The sequence below is a fragment of the Arachis ipaensis genome, chromosome B06 (assembly GCF_000816755.2).
Source record: "Arachis ipaensis cultivar K30076 chromosome B06, Araip1.1, whole genome shotgun sequence".
NCBI classification, from domain to species: domain Eukaryota; kingdom Viridiplantae; phylum Streptophyta; class Magnoliopsida; order Fabales; family Fabaceae; genus Arachis; species Arachis ipaensis.
Window position 1 is genome coordinate 9,650,927 of NC_029790.2, and position 18,065 is coordinate 9,668,991.

At 37.0% G+C, this 18,065-nt stretch overlaps 1 long non-coding RNA gene across 1 annotated transcript in view; it reads right to left on the reverse strand.

The window, feature by feature from the left end:
• Positions 2,144-18,065, reverse strand: part of LOC110263893 — a 19,982-nt gene continuing 4,060 nt past the window's right edge. Inside the window, exon 3 of the long non-coding RNA XR_002349628.1 lies at positions 2,144-2,286. This is a non-coding gene — a long non-coding RNA (uncharacterized LOC110263893). The remainder of the gene's footprint in view (positions 2,287-18,065) is intronic.

Below are 18,065 nucleotides of genomic sequence, written 5' to 3' on the forward strand. Positions count from 1 at the left end.
GCAAATACCCTCTTATGCTAAGTTCATGAAAGAAATCTTAAGCCATAAGAAGGATTAGAGAGAAACTGAAAAAGTTTTTCTCACTGAGGAATGCAGTGCAGTCATTCTGAAAAGCTTACCAGAGAAGCTTAAGGATCCCGGAAGCTTTATGATACCATGCACATTAGAGAGAATTTGTACCAAGACAGCTCTATGTGATCTTGGTGCAAGTATCAACGTAATTCCTGCATCCACTATCAGAAAGCTTGGTTTGAATGAAGAGATCAAACCAACCCAGATTTGTCTTCAACTTGCTGATGGCTCCATAAAATACCCATCAGGTATAATTGAAGACATGATTGTCAAGGTTGGGCCATTTGCCTTTCCCACTGACTTTGTAGTGCTGGAAATAGAGGAGCACAAGAGTGCAACTTTCATTCTAGGAAGACCTTTCCTAGCAACTGGACGAACTCTCATTGATGTTCAAAAAGGGAAAGTGACCCTGAGAGTCAATGAGGATGAGTTTAAGTTGAATACTATCAAAGCTATGCAGCATCCAGACACACCGAAGGACTGCATGAGAGTTGATATTATTGACTCTTTGGTAGAGGAAGTCAATATGACTGAGAGTCTCGAATTAGAGCTAGAGGACATCTTTAAAGATGTTCAGCTTGATCTAGAGGAATCAGAGGAAACAGAAGAACCTCTGAAAATGCCTCAGGAGGAGGAAAAGCCTCCCAAGCCCGAGCTCAAACCACTACCACCATCCCTAAAATATGCATTTCTGGGAGAAGACAACACTTTTCCTGTGATCATAAGCTCTACCTTGAAGCCACAAGAAGAGGAAGCACTGATTCAAGTGCTAAGGACACACAAGACAGCTCTTGGGTGGTCCATAAGTGATCTTAAAGGCATTAGCCCAGCCAGATGTATGCACAAAATCCTCTTGGAGGATAATGCTAAGCCAGTGGTTCAACCACAAAGGCGGCTGAATCCAGCCATGAAGGAAGTGGTACAGAAAGAGGTCACTAAACTACTAGAGGCTGAGATTATTTATCCTATTTCTGATAGCCCCTGGGTGAGCCCTGTCCAAGTCATCCCTAAGAAGGGAGGCATGACAGTAGTTCATAATGAAAAGAATGAACTAGTTCCTACAAGAACAGTTATAGGGTGGCGCATGTGTATTGACTACAGAAGACTCAATACAGCTACCAGAAAGGATCATTTTCCTTTACCATTCATAGACCAGATGCTAGAAAGACTAGCAGGTCATGATTATTACTGCTTTTTGGATGGCTATTTAGGCTACAACCAAATTGTAGTAGATCCCCAGGATCAAGAAAAAACAGCATTCACATGTCCATCTGGAGTATTTGCCTACAGAAGGATGCCATTTGGGCTGTGTAATGCACCTGCAACCTTTCAGAGATGCATGCTCTCTATTTTCTCTGATATGGTGAAAAAATTTCTGGAAGTTTTCATGGATGACTTCTCGGTATATGGAGACTCATTCAGCTCCTGTCTTGGTCACCTGACACTTGTTCTGAAAAGGTGCCAAGAGACTAACCTGGTTTTAAACTGGGAAAAATGTCACTTTATGGTGACTGAAGGGATAGTCCTTGGGCACAAGATTTTGGACAAAGGAATAGAGGTGGATCAAGCTAAGGTAGAGGTAATTGAAAAATTACCACCACCTGCCAATGTTAAGGCAATCAGAAGCTTTCTGGGGCATGCAGGATTCTATAGGAAGTTTATAAAGGATTTTTCAAAAATCGCAAAACCTCTAAGTAATCTACTAGCTGCTGACATGCCATTTATATTTGACACAGAGTGCCTACAGGCGTTTGAGACTCTGAAAGCTAAGCTGGTCACAGCACTAGTCATTTCTACACCAAACTGGACATTACCATTCGAACTGATGTGTGATGCCAGTGACCATGCCATTGGTGCAATATTGGGACAAAGGCATGATAAACTTCTATATGTCATCTACTATGCCAGCCGTGTTCTAAATGATGCACAGAAGAATTACACAACTACAGAAAAGGAATTGCTTGCAGTGGTTTATGCCATTGACAAGTTCAGATCCTATTTAGTAGGATCAAAGGTGATTGTGTACACTGACCATGCTGCTCTTAAATATCTACTCACAAAGCAGGAATCAAAACCCAGGCTCATAAGGTGGGTGTTGCTCCTGCAAGAGTTTGATATAAAGATAAGAGACAGAAAAGGGACAGAAAACCAAGTAGCAGATCACCTGTCTCGGATAGAACCAGTAGAAGGGGCGTTCCTCCCTCTTACTGAGATCTTTGAAACAGGGGTTGGCTGGACTTCATTGGGCGTTCTATACTACCCACCAGCAACCGCTCTGAAGTCACTGTCAAAAGAGTAGTGATGATCCACTGCATTATGCTGGGTAACGAAGTGGAGATTCATCATCTGATTTCTTGTGAGCTCTACACAATTGCAAACAAGAACTCCACTGACGCCAAATTGGCTTACCCAAGCCTAATTTCTCTGCTATATAAAGATGCTGGGGTGAAGATGGGAGTGGATGAGTATATCTCAGTTGAGCACCCAATCACCAAAAAGTTCATGGAAGGACAAGTGCAGGATAACTCCATCAAAAGGAGGGCACATGAGTTCCTCCCAGAAATCCCTCAGATTGACTATTGGACCCGCTTAGAAGCATCTGTCATCAAATTGCAAGAAGCTATGGATCAATTGAAAGAAGAACAGCAAGTTCAAAATAGCATGCTTTGCAAACTGCTGAAATAACAAGAGGAGCAGGGGCGTGAGCTACAAGAGCTGAAGTGCCAGAAGCTATCTTTTGAAGGGCCAAGCACCCCACAGACTAAAGGAGCATCCATCTCCCAAAATAAAGGTTATTGAGTCCTAACTCTGTGATAACCTTTTATCCATTTTAAGAGTACATGAGTATTAGTATTAGAGTCATTTGTCTTTATGTCATTAATTTCATTTCTTTTATTACCAATTGTCTGCTTCTATGCCTATTTTATATTATTTCTATTAAATAATAAATAAAGATTAGTGTCTATGCCTTAAAGCTATGAATGTCCTATGAATCCATCACCCTTCTTAAATGAAAAATGTTTTAATCACAAAAGAACAAGAAGTACATGATTTCGAATTCATCCTTGAAATTAGTTTAATTATATTGATGTGGTGACAATACTTTTTGTTTTCTGAATGAATGCTTGAACAGTGCATATTTTTTAATTTGTTGTTTATGAATGTTAAATTTGCTGGCTCTTGAAAGAATGATGAAAAAGGAGAAATGTTATCTGATAATCTGAAAAATCATAAAATTGATTCTTGAAGCAAGAAAAAGCAGTGAATAACAAAGCTTGCGAAAAAAAAGAGAAAGAGAAAGAAAAAGCAAGCAGAAAAAGCCAATAGCTCTTTAAACCAAAAGGCAAGAGCAAAAAAGCCAATAACCCTTTAAACCAAAAGGAAAGGGTAAAAAGGATCCAAGGCTTTGAGAATTAATGGATAGGAGGGCCTGAAGGAATAAAATCCTGGCCTAAGCGGCTAAACCAAGCTGTCCCTAACCATGTGCTTGTGGCGTAAAGGTGTCAAGTGAAAAGCTTGAGACTGAGCGGTTAAAGTCGAGGTCCAAAGCAAAAAGAGTGTGCTTAAGAACTCTGGATACCTCTAATTGGGGACTTTAGCAAAGCTGAGTCATAATCTAAAAAAGTTCACCCAGTTATGTGTCTGTGGCATTTATGTATCCGGTGGTAATACTGGAAAACAAAGTGCTTAGGGCCACGACTAAGACTCATAAAGTAGCTGTGTTCAAGAATCAACATACTGAACTAGGAGAATCAATAACACTATCTAAATTCTGAGTTCTTATAGATGCCAGTCATTCTGAGCTTCAAAGGATAAAGTGAGATGCCAAAACTGTTCAGAGGCAAAAAGCTACTAGTCCCGCTTATTTAATTGGAACTAAGTTTCATTGATATTTTGGAATTTGTAGTATATTCTCTTCTTTTTATCCTATTTGATTTTCAGTTGCTTAGGGACAAGCAACAATTTAAGTTTGGTGTTGTGATGAGCGGATAATTTATACGCTTTTTGGCATTGTTTTTAAGTAGTTTTCAGCATGTTTTAATTACTTTTTAGTATATTTCTATTAGTTTTTATTCAAAATTCATATTTCTGGACTTTTCTATGAGTTTGTGTATTTTTCTATGATTTCAGGTATTTTCTGACTGAAATTGAGGGACCTGAGCAAAAATCTTATTCAGAGGCTGAAAAAGGACTGCAGATGCTGTTGGATTCTGACCTCCCTTCACTCGAAATGGATTTTCTGGAGCTACAGAAGACGAATTGGTGCGCTCTCAATTGCGTTGGAAAGTAGACATCCAGGGCTTTCTAGAAATATATAATAGTCCATACTTTTCCCAAGTTTTGACGACGCAAATTGGCGTTTAATGCCAAGTCTTTACCCTATTCTGGCGTTAAACGCCAGAAACAGGTTGCAAACCAGAGTTAAATGCCAGAAACAGGCTACAACCTGGCGTTTAACTCCAAGAGAAGCCTCTACACGTGTAAAGCTCAATGCTCAGCCCAAGCACACACCAAGTGGACCCCAGAAGTAGATTTCTACACTATCTGTACTTAGTTACTTATTTTCTGTAACCCTAGCTACTAGTTGAGTATAAAAACAACTTTTAGAGACTTACTATGTACCTCATAACATTTTATATCAGAACTTGTATTTTCTACGGCATGAGTCTCTAAACCCATGGTTGGGGGTGAGGAGCTCTGTTGTGTCTCGATGGATTAATGAAATTACTACTGTTTTCCATTCAATCACGCTTGTTTCTATTCTAAGATATTCACTCGCACTTCAACCTGATGAATGTGATGATCTGTGACACTCATCATCATTCTCACCTATGAACACATGCCTGACAACCACTTCTGTTCTATCTGCAATAGCTTGAGTGTGTATCTCTTAGCCTCCATTCCGAAAGATCGGAGTCTTCGTGGTATAAGCTAGAATCAATTAGCAGCATTCTTGAGATCTGGAAAGTCTAAACCTTGTCTGTTGTATTCCGAGTAGGATCTGGGATGGGATGATTGTGACGAGCTTCAAACTCACGAGTGTTGGGCGTAGTAACAGACGCAAAAAGATCAATGGATCCTATTCCAACATGAGTGAGAACCGACAGATGATTAGCCGTGCGATGACAGCGCATTTGGACCATTTTTACTGAGAGGACGGACGGTAGCCATTGACAACGGTGATCTCCCAACATACAGCTTGCCATGGAAGGAGCCTTGCGTGCGTGAAGAAGAAGACAGTAGAAAAGTAGAGATTCAGAAGACAGAGCATCTCCAAAAGCTCAACCTGTTCTCCATTACTGCATAACAAGTATTTAATTCATGTTCTTTTACTTTTTGCAATTAAAACTAAGAATCATTACTGATATCCTGACTAAGAATTACAAGATAACCATAGCTTGTTTCAAGCCGACAATCTCCGTGGGATCGACCCTTACTCACGTAAGGTATTACTTGGACGACCCAGTGCACTTGCTGATTAGTTGTGCGAAATTACAAAAGTGTGATTGCGATTTCGTGCACCAACAATGCAAATTTTTTTGTTGAAAATTTTGTCAAATATTGACAGAAATTAAGTTTATGATGATTTATTTTGCAATATGTGGGATTTTAAATTCTACAAAATTTTATGTAACAAAAGGATCAATCACCACCACATCTCTCATTCCAATAATCATAATTTTTATCTCTATTACTTCTGTTGTACCATCCTATCTCATCATGGTTATTAAATCCTATATCACACCACCAGCACTAATACCAACATCACCATCCCTTAGTTTTATTTCTAGTCTCACAATTTTTTTTCTATTCGAAATAATTTTGTATTATACTTTTTCTTCCTACAAGGGTCCTTCTCCATCTGAGCACCACCAATGACAGAACATTTTAAAAAATAAACTTATTCTTGTTGATGATGTATAACTCGTTCTGTCCAGGTGTAAGATCGCCTTCATCTAAGGGTGGATCAGGTATACGTCGACTTCGAGAGAACAAGCGGCGTTGGGTACCTACAAAGACACCCTGACGCTCAAGTTAGTGAGAGTAAAAAGTGAGTTTAAGAATATTCTAAGTGAATAGCGTACTTCTTTCCTATGGATTTTTTCTCTTTATAGAGGGTTTAAGTTCGATTGTGCTATATTGCAGTTATGTGATTTGACCTATTCTTGTGGTAACTGAGTTTAACGTTATACTGCATAATTACCTTTTATGTCCTATACTTCGTAATAGAATCAATTCATTTTGTTAATTTGTCATGTTGTCGGTTTATAGGGTGGTTTGGTTCAAGCTATATTGACGAATCATAGCGCCCAAACTTGACCTGTGGTATTTTTCAATAAGACAAATTGAATTTAGATGATTTTTTGACCTATAAATCGACATTGTAATAATGAGGAGTAGCACACAAGCTCAATTTGACTACATTGTAAATGTCATGACAACTTGCTTCACAAAACTTAAAATTAGTTAAAAGGGCATACAAACAAAGCCAAAAATAAACTAAAATAGGTTTAAAATTGTGACATGAAAGAGGGAGAAAGCGAGTGATGATCATAAATGTCAGTAGTTACTTTTACCGTTATCTAGGAGGTCATCATGGCCAATTTTCAAGATGTGTGTAGTGGGTTGCCTTGACCAATAGCTTGTGTGGGTTTGTATTTGAAAGATCTTCGGTCAAGAGCATTCCTTTGATAACTAGTATACATAGTTACTTGACCAAAAAATAGTATAAGTCTTTTTGTGATTTTCGTTTTTCTCTTTAGAGTTTATATCAAGTTTCAAAGAGAAAAATTAAAAATGAGAAACAGAGGTTAATATTTTTGCCACTTCTATTAATTTGTGTTTCTCTTTTACTTAGTTATTCTAAGATTTTGAGGATGGGTAAAAAGAAAGATAAGGATAAGGGAGAAGAGTTGGAAGAAGAAAAAGAGCTTGTCTTGGATGAAGCTAACCCTTATTCTTGGGTAAATAGTAGTGTCAAGTCTTGTGCTTTTCTTTTATATGATAAGTAAAGCCTAGATCAGTTGGGTCATCAGGGTTGAGTGAGGGAAGAAGAAAATTTGAAAATTAATGCTACTAATAGAGTGTGTCACAAAGCAAAGGGTTTCAAGTATTTTTATATGTATTTGTGTGATTTTTTTGTGCAATTGAAAGTAAATTTTTTTTCACAAACTTTGAGCGTGGTGTGTTAACACAGTTGAGGTGTACACCCACCCAAATGCGCCCTAATGCTTGGACATTTGTAAGGGGTTTTAAAATTTTGATGGAGTTTTTAGAATTAGATTCTTCGTTAGAGGTGTTTTTTGCTATTTTTCAAGCGAAAAGGTTAAGAAAGGCACATGGGTAAATATCAATAGTACTTCTGGCCGAGCCATTTTTAGCCTTTACAAATTATCTCACAAGGGTTTTAAGGAGATGTTTGTAAAAATGAGGTTGGCTGAGGATAACTATCATTTTTACCTTGATGAGTTTTTAATGATGATATTTCAATTGTGTTAGAATCCTCGGCCTAGGCAGATATTGGGCATGGAAAAGATGGGCGAGGCAGAAGAATATATTTTTGAAAATATTTGAGGAATAATACTTTTTCTAATAAGTTGTTGTCGGTGGTGGATTTGTTCTTTTTGTCCCTCTTACCGGGGGTGACCTCCACCCCAGTGCTGGCTTTAAAGATATGGTCTCACGATTATCGCTATTTTTTATGTTCTTCCGATGCTCATCATCATCTCGACTGTTCTGTCGTTGGGCCAATAATTTGCTCACTCTTTGAACTTTGGCTTGCAGCGCCACATTCATAGCTAGCAACTCGGCGTAAGTTGGTGGAGGAGGAGGTGGAGTATACTCGCCTGCCTTTGTCGAATCAATGCAAAAGAGGAGAAAAACAAATGGGAATGAAAACTGTGGGGTTACGTTAAGGTCAACCCTATGGTGGGCGCCAAATGTTCTTGTATGTGTAGCCTTGCTGATGATGTATAACTCGTCATGTCTAAGTGTAAGCTCGCTTTCTCCTGGGGTGGTGGATTAGGTATACATCGACTCTGACAAAACAAGCGGCGTTAGATATTTGTAAAGGCACTCCGATACTCAAGTAAATAATGAGATTAAAAGGCGAGTTCAAGAATATTATGAGTGAATATCGTACCTCATCCTTCTAGGATTTTTTTTTCCTTTTACAGAGCGTTTAATTTCAAACATCCTATAGTGCGGTTATGCAATTTGAGCTATTCTTGTGGTAGAAAAGTTTAACTTAAGATGCGTAACTACCTTTTATGTGCTATACTTTGTAACAGAATAAATCCATTTTGTTAGTTTGTTACATTGCCGATTTTTAGGATGATTTTAGTCGAATTATAACTGACAGATTATTTGTTAATAACTTAAAACTCCAAATATTACAAATAAAACTATCACAAATTCAATTTCTATTAGTTTTGACGGATATTTTTATGGAAAGATCGTGTTATCTCAAAATAATAAGATTAAGAGTCACGTTGTCTCATTTTTTACTAAGAGTCATGTTATCCTTTATATAAATAGACAAATTGAATTGAATATTTACTTTAATCTCAAAAGCAAAGTTTTGAAAATTGAATTGGTCATTAAATCGAAAAATTAGAGACTAAAGGTTTAAATGTTCAACTAAAATTGAACCGAATATAATAAAATAATATTGTTGATCGAAAAAATATTTTCGATAAAAGTAAGTGGAATCGAAACGAGTCAAGTATGGTTTCTCGAGAAGACACACGCGTAAGTATAAAGTTGGAAGTGATTGGTGCCGATTTGATTTTCGATTGTTTTGTTGATCGAGTAAGTCAAATCAAGGAGAAGATTCGATTCGGAAAATCGAGTAAGGCCTTTGAAAGAGCCGGTCGAATAGTTGTGAAAGTGGGAAGTTAATAGCTTTTATTGCACGAGGAGATCATGGGGAATATCTACAATCATACGGCGGGAACGGTTACCAAGGGAGACTGCACTTCAAAATTGAAATGTTGTATTTAATTTTAATTAATTACCAATTAATCGTCAGTTATGTAAAAATTAGCCTATAAATATTAGAAAATCTTAGTGAAGAGGGGTGGGAACTTTTATTCAGAAAAACACTCTAGCACTCTCACATCCCAGCGAATTCCTGAGTTTGCATTCAAGTTACATTTTTTGTAGGGTTCCTTCCACCTTCTCCTTTCTTTTAATTTATTCTTTCTGTAAACTTATCATTTCAATTAATTTTATTTACTAAATGTCCTTCACTTTTGTTTGTTAAATTTATCCTTCTGAATTTGAATCTTTTATGTTGAAGTCCTTTCGATCCAATCAAGGGCATTTTATTGTCTTCTTTTAATTTCATTGCAAATCTTTCCATTTATTATTTATTTAGTTTTCAAAACTTTCAATTTCTAAGTTTCAATTATTAATTTACAGATTTACTTTATTTTAATTTTCAAATTTGGTCTAATTGAAGACGCTTTTGATGCACTTCTAGAAAACTAGTACTCGCACAGAGGAGTAGGTTTCGCTCCCAGACCATTAGAATCGAACCACCATCGATTTGCTAAAAATCGACAAAACAAATTGGCACTCCCGATGGGACAGTTTTAAATTGAAGTGTGTCAAAATAACTGTTTTTTCCAGTATTTGTCTAGTGTATGCGATTACGAAGTGGAAAGATCATTCACATGGTTGTTGAATTATCGAATGTGAATGGTGGTTCATCCACCAATGATAGCGTACCAGTATCCATGCAACAGGCCGATATGTCTTCACGTTCAGAAGGCGCAGTCGGGATTGAAAGTATAGTCGTTACAACTATTCAAACTGGAAATGTTGGACGTAATACTCATCCACGTGGTCCTGTACCACCATATCAACCTCCATTAACCGTTGGTTGGCCCCCCTACGGTCTTCCTCCCGGTTATACCCCACCGGTGGGTGGTTTTATGCCGCCTATCTGTTTTGGGAATATAAATGGAGCAAACAATGTTCAAAACCCACAACAATCCGAGTATTCTCGTGATTATCATGTGGGTTCCAGTTTGAATGCTATGAATTCAATGGCAGTATATCGACAACAAGTGGAGGAAAGTCACCATGACTTGGTCAATTTATTGACTCAGCAAATGACTACAATTCTGAATCCCATGATGGCTGATCATGAATCGAGGTTCGTGCGTCTTGCTAGACAAGTCGAGAGGATTGCTCGAATCGTCGATTATGATGATGGTGAGAGGCACAATGCCCGAGGAAACAACGAGAGGATAGAAAATATTTTTCAAAATGAAAATGATATTCCGAATCGAGAAAATCCTCGTGTGGTTCGTCGAGATCAAAATGCTGATGATGTTGTAGCCAGATTGCGTGGTGATCGTTATCAGGTCACTAGAATTGTCGAAGAGGTTTTAAATCGGGTTGGGCTAAATGTTGGTTTTATAAATCAACCTCATTTTGTGTCTGCTTTTCCCCAAGTAGTTCAAATGGTAGAAGTGCCAAGAGGGATGAAAAATCCGAAAATAACCACAAAATTTGCTGGAGAAGTTGGAGAATCAACTACTGAAAATGTTGCTCGTTATTTGGTCGAGATCGGGAATTTAGCTAATGATGAAAATTTAAAAATGAAGTTTTTTCCTTCGTCGTTTACGAAGAATGCATTTACCTGGTTTTCGAATCTTAGACCAAATTCGATTACAACATGGAATCAGTTGGAAACTGCTTTACACGCTCAATTCTATCGAGGTGAGATGAATGTGGCAATTACTGATCTGGTGGCTTTGAAATGTGAAGATGGTGAAACCATTGATGATTATTTAATACATTTAAAAAATGCTAGAAGTAGATGATATGTGTCATTACCTGAGAATGAGATAGTGAAAATAGCAACTATGGGGTTGGAATTTTATATGTGCAGAAAATTGCTTAATGTGCATATTCCCGATTTGGCCCATTTGGCTGAAAAAGTTCGACAGACCGAACTTATGAAAAAAGAAAAAGAAAAATATAGGAGTGAGCAGAGGTCGAAGAGTAAACCATTTACTCGTAAAGAAAAGGTGGCATATGTAACTATGGAATCCTCAGAGGAGGAATTTGATTTCGAAACAGAAGTTGATTTGGCTGAACTTAAGAAAGGTCCTCCATATGTTTGCTCTTTATTGAAAAAGCTTCCTAGTAATGAAAAGTTGAATGATTCAAAACTTAAAAGTGGAAAGAAGTATAGTTTTGATATCTCGAAATCTGATCAGATTTTCGATGTGTTGCTTAAGGATAAACAATTAGTTTTGCCTGAGGGTAGAACTTTACGTTCCGTAAAAGATTTGAAAGGAAAGCCTTATTGTAAATTTCATCAAGCAACTAGTCATTCGACTAACAGTTGTGTACGTTTCAGGGATTTGATTCAAGAGGCAATCATGGAAGGACGTTTGAAATTTGATGATGGCAAAAAGGAGATGAAGGTTGATGTAGATCCTTTTGAAGTTGATGCCAGTTGTGTCGAACCCTACTTGGGGGTGAATATGGTTGGCATGGCTTATGATTTCAATGTGGCTCTTGATGATTTTGAATCACAGGTAAGTACTGTATACCCCAGAACAGGAGATGGCTTGCTGGATTTCTTGGTTCAACAGAAGATAAAAGACCGGGACGTATCTCTGTGTCTAAGGTGTAATGCTGTGTTAGATGCTGAAGCGGTAGCAATCTTTGAAAAAGAAAGAATGAAAAAAGAATTTTCTCATAGGGAGGAGCAAGCATGTCAGAGACAGCCAATTCGACGTGTGGAGGGTTCTAGTTCAAAAATCCCTCAGCATGATGTCACTCCACCTTTAAGTCGATCCCAAGCTGTAGGTGTTCAGTGGATTAGAAACTGTCAAGAATTCCAAAGGCGTGATCATCTGTATCGACGTAACCCTTAATGGGGGCATCGGGCACCTTCTCGGAATCAGTATGCTTTCTATCAGAGTCGAGCCAGAGGTTATCCAAGAGGCAGAGGTGGAGGAAGAAGTTTAAATCGAAATAAGAAACTTCAATTGGAGACAGGAAAAGAGACGAGCAAGGGGGCAATGCCTTCTGTGCATTCTCAGATAGTTTTTCCTTCTAATGGAGAGACTTGATGTTGATGAAGGAATATTCCGACTGAGTACCTTGGAGAATACGAGAGTAATCCAGATGAGGATTATGATCAGGAAGATGAAGGGGCTTTCTCTTTCATTCATATAGAGGATGAGCCAGGTTTCTTTCCTCGTCCTACTGAAAGACAGATGTCTCATCTGCGTCCCCTTCATGTTATTGCAATATTGAATGGGTTTAAAATAAATAAGGTGTTGATTAATGGTGGGGCAGCAATTAGTCTTTTGCCCGAGAGGATGTTGGAAAAAGTAGGAAAGCATCCTTATGATCTGGTCCCTACAAATATTGCTGTGACTGACTTTAGTGGGCTTTTACACCAGCGAGAGGGCTGGTTACTTTGACTGTAAAAGTGGGATCTTCAGAGAGACACTCTGTTTTTGTGGTGGTACCATCAAAGGCTAGTTATAATGCCTTACTGGGGAGAGATTGGATCCATGGTGTGGGTGCTGTACCCTCAACAGTGCATCAGAGCGTGCTTCTATGGACTAAGGAAGGCAAACCTGAAATTGTCAAAGCAGATTCGAGTCTGTATGTCGAACAGATGCATGTCGATTTTAGGATTTATAATCGAAAAGTAAAGCCTTTAAATGTTGATCGATCTCTAAATCCTTATAATTGTGAAGGTTGTTATTTGACTTCAGAAGGCCTTTCGATAAAGTTGCGTTATCCAGACGTGGGTTTCGAACCGACTGGTTGGGACTGTCTCTCTTGAAGACTTTGAAGACTGCACCATGAGTCAGGGTGATGGAGTTCCTGATTACCTGGTAACATTACATAATTATTTAAATAATTTTCAGTTTTTAGAAAATAAATATGATTCTTCTGATGAAGTTGAATCGGATAGGGTTAATAAAATTGTTAATGGTAGTGTGTTTGATTCGATGCTTCCAGTCGAATTTAGTTATGATTTCCCTACTTCTTGTAATGAAATTAATGATGTGAGCCAGACTGCCGATTTAATAGCAGAGACCCATTGTGTAGAAAATAAAAATAGTAATAATTTAGTCGAAAGTCAAGTTTCTTCTATTTCTCATGATTCTATTGATTTTACTTTCGATTGTATTTATGATTTGGAGCCTTTGGGATTTGAAAAATATTCAATTAAAGAGGATGATCATTATAAAGGGTTTGAATCTCAAGATCCTTTAGAAGAAATTAATTTGGGGACTCATGATGATGTTCGAATTACATATATATGTAAAGATCTTATTGATCCTTTTCGAACTGACCTTTTTAATTTGTTACACGAGTTTAAAGATTGCTTTGCGTGGGATTACCATGAGATGCCTGGTCTCAATCGTTCATTAATAGAGCATCGATTAGCATTAAATCCCAACGCTCGATCTGTGAAGCAAACCCCAAGATGTTTTGCTCCTGAAATCAATGTGAAAATAAAAGAAGAAATAGAACGCTTGATCAAGAACCTTTAAAATTATATATTGCAGCATCTAAAGACACTATAGGGTGTATGTTAGACCAAGATGATGAAAATGGGCATGAACGGGCAGTTTATTACCTTAGTCGAGTTTTAACTGATATTGAAACAAGGTATTCCCCGATCGAAAAATTGTGCTTGTCATTATATCATGCTTGTATGAAGTTAAAATGTTACATGGTGGCTAAGTCGGTGAAAGTGATAGCACAAACCGATCTTATTAAATATATGCTAAGTTTTCCTATGTTGAGAGGACGTTTAGGAAAATGGATGTTGGCATTAATAGAATTTGATTTACAATATGTCTCGGCTAAGGCTGTAAAAGGACAGGTCATTGCAGATTTTCTTGTGGACAATTCGAAAGATCTGAATGACCAAGGGGCAAATGTAAAAGTTAATTATTGGAAATTGTATTTCGATGGATCTAAACATAAAGATGGTGCGGGGGTTGGGATCCTCATTATCTCACCAGAGGGCATTCCATCAGAATTCTTGTTCGAACTAAAGTATCCTTGTTCCAATAATGTAGCCGAATATGAGGCTTTGATTTTGGGTCTAGAGATTTTAATCGACAAAGGAGCTTTAGAAGTTCAAATTCTAGGGGATTCACAGTTAGTTTTAAAGCAGTTGTCGAAGGAATTTAAGTGTAATAATGAGACGTTACAAAAATATTTAGTAACTGCTTGGGAGTTATTAACGTCTTTTCGAAAAGTTTCTTTGGTGCATATTCCTCGAATTCATAATGAGATTGCTAATGAGTTAGCCCAAATTGCTTCGAAGTATCGGGTTGGTCCGGAAACTATTAAGAAATTATCTAGTATCCATTAAATTTTGGTACCAGCAAATGAGAGAGAGAGGCGTTATGCATGGATGAATGGGAGGATTCCGATTGGAGAAAACCTATTGCTCGGTATTTGAAAGATTCCAATATTGCAGTTGATAGAAAACTAAAGTTATGAGCAATAAACTTCGTTTTATTGGCTGATGAGTTATACAAAAAAGGGGATCGATGGAAGTTTGTCGAGATGTTTGAGTCGAGAAGATCAAAACATTGCTTTGGGTGAAGTTCATAATGGAATATGTGGTGCTCATCAGGCAGGAAAGAAAATGAGATGGGTGTTATATCGCAATCATGTATTTTGGCCATCTATGATAAAAGATTGTATTGATTATGCAAAGGCATGTCAAGAATGTCAGAAATATGGTTCGATGCAACAAATTCCAACGGCTGAACTGCATTCGATAATAAAGCCATGGCCATTTACAGGTTGGGCTTTAGATTTAATTGGATTGATTTACCCCCCTTCATCGAAGCAGCACAAATTTATCTTAGTGGCTATTGATTATTTCACGAAATGGGTTGAAGCAGTTCCTTTGGTAGAGGTTGGTCAAACAAAGATAATTGATTTTGTCGAGGAAAATATTATTCATCGATTTGGAATTCCTCAAATGTTAAGTACTGACTAAGGAACTATGTTTACTGGCCAGCGAATTAAAAATTTTGTGGCTTCAAGGAACATTAGTATGGTTACTTCAACTCCTTATTATGCACAGGCTAATGGGAAAGTAGAGGTAGCAAATAAGATATTGATAGGCTTGATTAAAAAGCATATCGGGAACAAGCCTCGAACATGGCATGAGACTTTAAGTCAAGTATTATGGGCCTATCGAAATTTACCAAGAGGTTCGACAGGGACTTTACCTTATAAATTGGTGTATGGTCATGACGCAGTATTACCATTGGAAATTAATCTGAATACTTTGAGAGTATCGAAACAGAATGAGTTGCCAGTCGATGATTATTGGAATGCAATTTTAGATAAGTTAAATGAGTTAGACTCAGAGCGAATGTTAGCACTTGATAATATAATTCGACAAAAAGAAAGTGTTGCTGATAAGCGGATAATTTACACGCTTTTTGGCATTATTTTTAGGTAGTTTTTAATATATTTTAGTCACTTTTACTATATTTTTATTAGTTTTTAAATAAAAATCACACTTCTGGACTTTACTATGAGTTTGTGTGTTTTTCTGTGATTTCAGGTAATTTCTGACTAAAATTGAGGGACCTGAGCAAAAATCTGATTTAGAGGCTGAAAAAGGACTACAGATGCTGTTGGATTCTGACCTCTCTGCACTCAAAGTAGATTTTCTGGAGTTACAAGAGTGCAAATGGCATGCTCTCAATTGCGTTGGAAAGTAGACATCCAGGGCTTTCCAGAAATATATAATAGTCCATACTTTGCTCAAGGATAGACGACGTAAACTGGCGTTCAGCGCCAGTTCCATGTTGCATTCTGGCGTTAAACGCCAGAAACAGGTTACAAGTTGGAGTTAAATGCCAGAAACAGGTTACAACCTGGCGTTTAACTCTAGAAATAGCCTAGGCACGTGTAAAGCTCAAGTCTCAGCCCCAGCACATACTAAGTGGGCCCCAGAAGTGGATTTCTGCACTATCTATCTTAGTCTACTCATTTTCTGTAAACCTAGGTTACTAGTTTAGTATTTAAACAACTTTTAGAGATTTATTTTAGACCTCATGACATTTTTAGATCTGAACTTTGTACTCTTGACGGCATGAGTCTCTAAACTCCATTGTTGGGGGTGAGGAGCTCTGCTGTGTCTCGATGAATTAATGCAATTATTTCTGTTTTCTATTCAAACACGCTTGTTTCTATCTAAGATGTTCATTCGCACTTCAATATGATGAATGTGATGATCCGTGACACTCATCACCATTCTCAATCTATGAACGCGTGCCTGACAACCACTCCCGTTATACCTTTGATTGAATGAGTATCTCTTGGATTCCTTAATCAGAATCTTCGTGGTATAAACTAGAATCCATTGGCAGCACTCTTGAGAATCCGGAAAGTCTAAACCTTGTCTGTGGTATTCCGAGTAGGATTCAGGGATTGAATGACTGTGACGAGCTTCAAACTCACAAGGGTTGGGCGTAGTGACAGACGCAAAAGGATCAATGAATCCTATTCCAGCATGAGTGAGAACTGACAGATGATTAGCTGTGCGGTGACAGCGCACCTGGACCATTTTCACTAAGAGGACGGATGGTAGCCATTGACAATGGTGATCCACCAACACACAGCTTGCCATAGGAGGAACCTTGCGTGCGTGAAGAAGAAGATAGGGGAAAAGCAGAGATTCAGAAGACAAAGCATCTCCAAAACTCCAACATATTCTCCATTACTGCATAACAAGTATTTATTTCATGCTCTTTTATTTTTCGCAATTCAAACTGATAATCATAATTAATCTCCTGACTAAGATTTACAAGGTAACCATAGATTGCTTCAAGCCAACAATCTCCGTGGGATCGACCCTTACTCACGTAAGGTATTACTTGGACGACCCAGTGCACTTGCTGGTTAGTTGTGCGGAGTTGTGAAAAGTGTGAATCATAATTTTCGTGCACCAAGTTTTTGGCGCCGTTGCCGGGGATTGTTTGAGTTTGGACAACTGACGGTTTATTTTGTTGCTTCGATTAGGAAAAATTTTTCTTTTTGGGTTTAGAGTCTTTTATTATTGTTTTTGGTTGAAATTTTTTTTAAAATCCTTATTTTCTCTTTTTAAATTTTTCGAAAATTTTATAAACTGATAATTGAGTTTTTCTGTTTGAATTTAGTTTCATATTTTAAGTTTGGTGTCAATTGCATGTTTTTATTTCCTTTTAAATTTTTGAATTTGTGTTCATTGTTCTTTCTTAATCTTCAAGTTGTTCTTGTTTATTTTCCTTGTTTGATCTTTAGTTTTTCTTGTTTTGTGATTTTTCTTGTTTTTCTTGTGCATTTTCAAATTATCAGTATTCAAAAAAAAATTATACATTAAATACCTTTATTAAAACACTTTAAATTTATAGCTCAATTGGCTAGAGCAGTGTGCTTATGTTCTTGGTAATTGGGAATTTTGTTTCTAAAATCTTTTCAAAAATAATTTTTCTTTGAATAAATCTTGTGCCAAACTTTAAGTTTGGTGTTCTCCTGTTAACTTTTCTTTAGTTTTCAAAAATTTTATTTTGGTTTTCTAAAAATTTTAAGTTTGGTGTTCTTTCTTCATGTTCTTATTGTTCTTGTGAGTCTTCAAAGTGTTCTTGAGTCTTCCTTGTGTTTTGATCTTAAAATTTTTAAGTTTGGTGTTTATTGGTATTTTTCCTCCAAAATTTTCGAAAACAAGGAGCATTAGATCTAAAAATTTTAAGTTGTGTGTCTTTTGTGTGTTTTTCTTTTTCATCATAAAATTCAAAAATAAAAAAATATATCTTCTCTAACTATTTTTGAGCAAATATTTCGAAATTTTTTTCAAAAAAAAAATTCAGATTTTTATTTTAAAATTTATATTTTATCTTATCTTGGTTTTAAAATTTTCAAAATTCAAATTTTTTTTTTCAAAAAAATCATATCTTTTTCAAAATTTTATCTTATCTTAT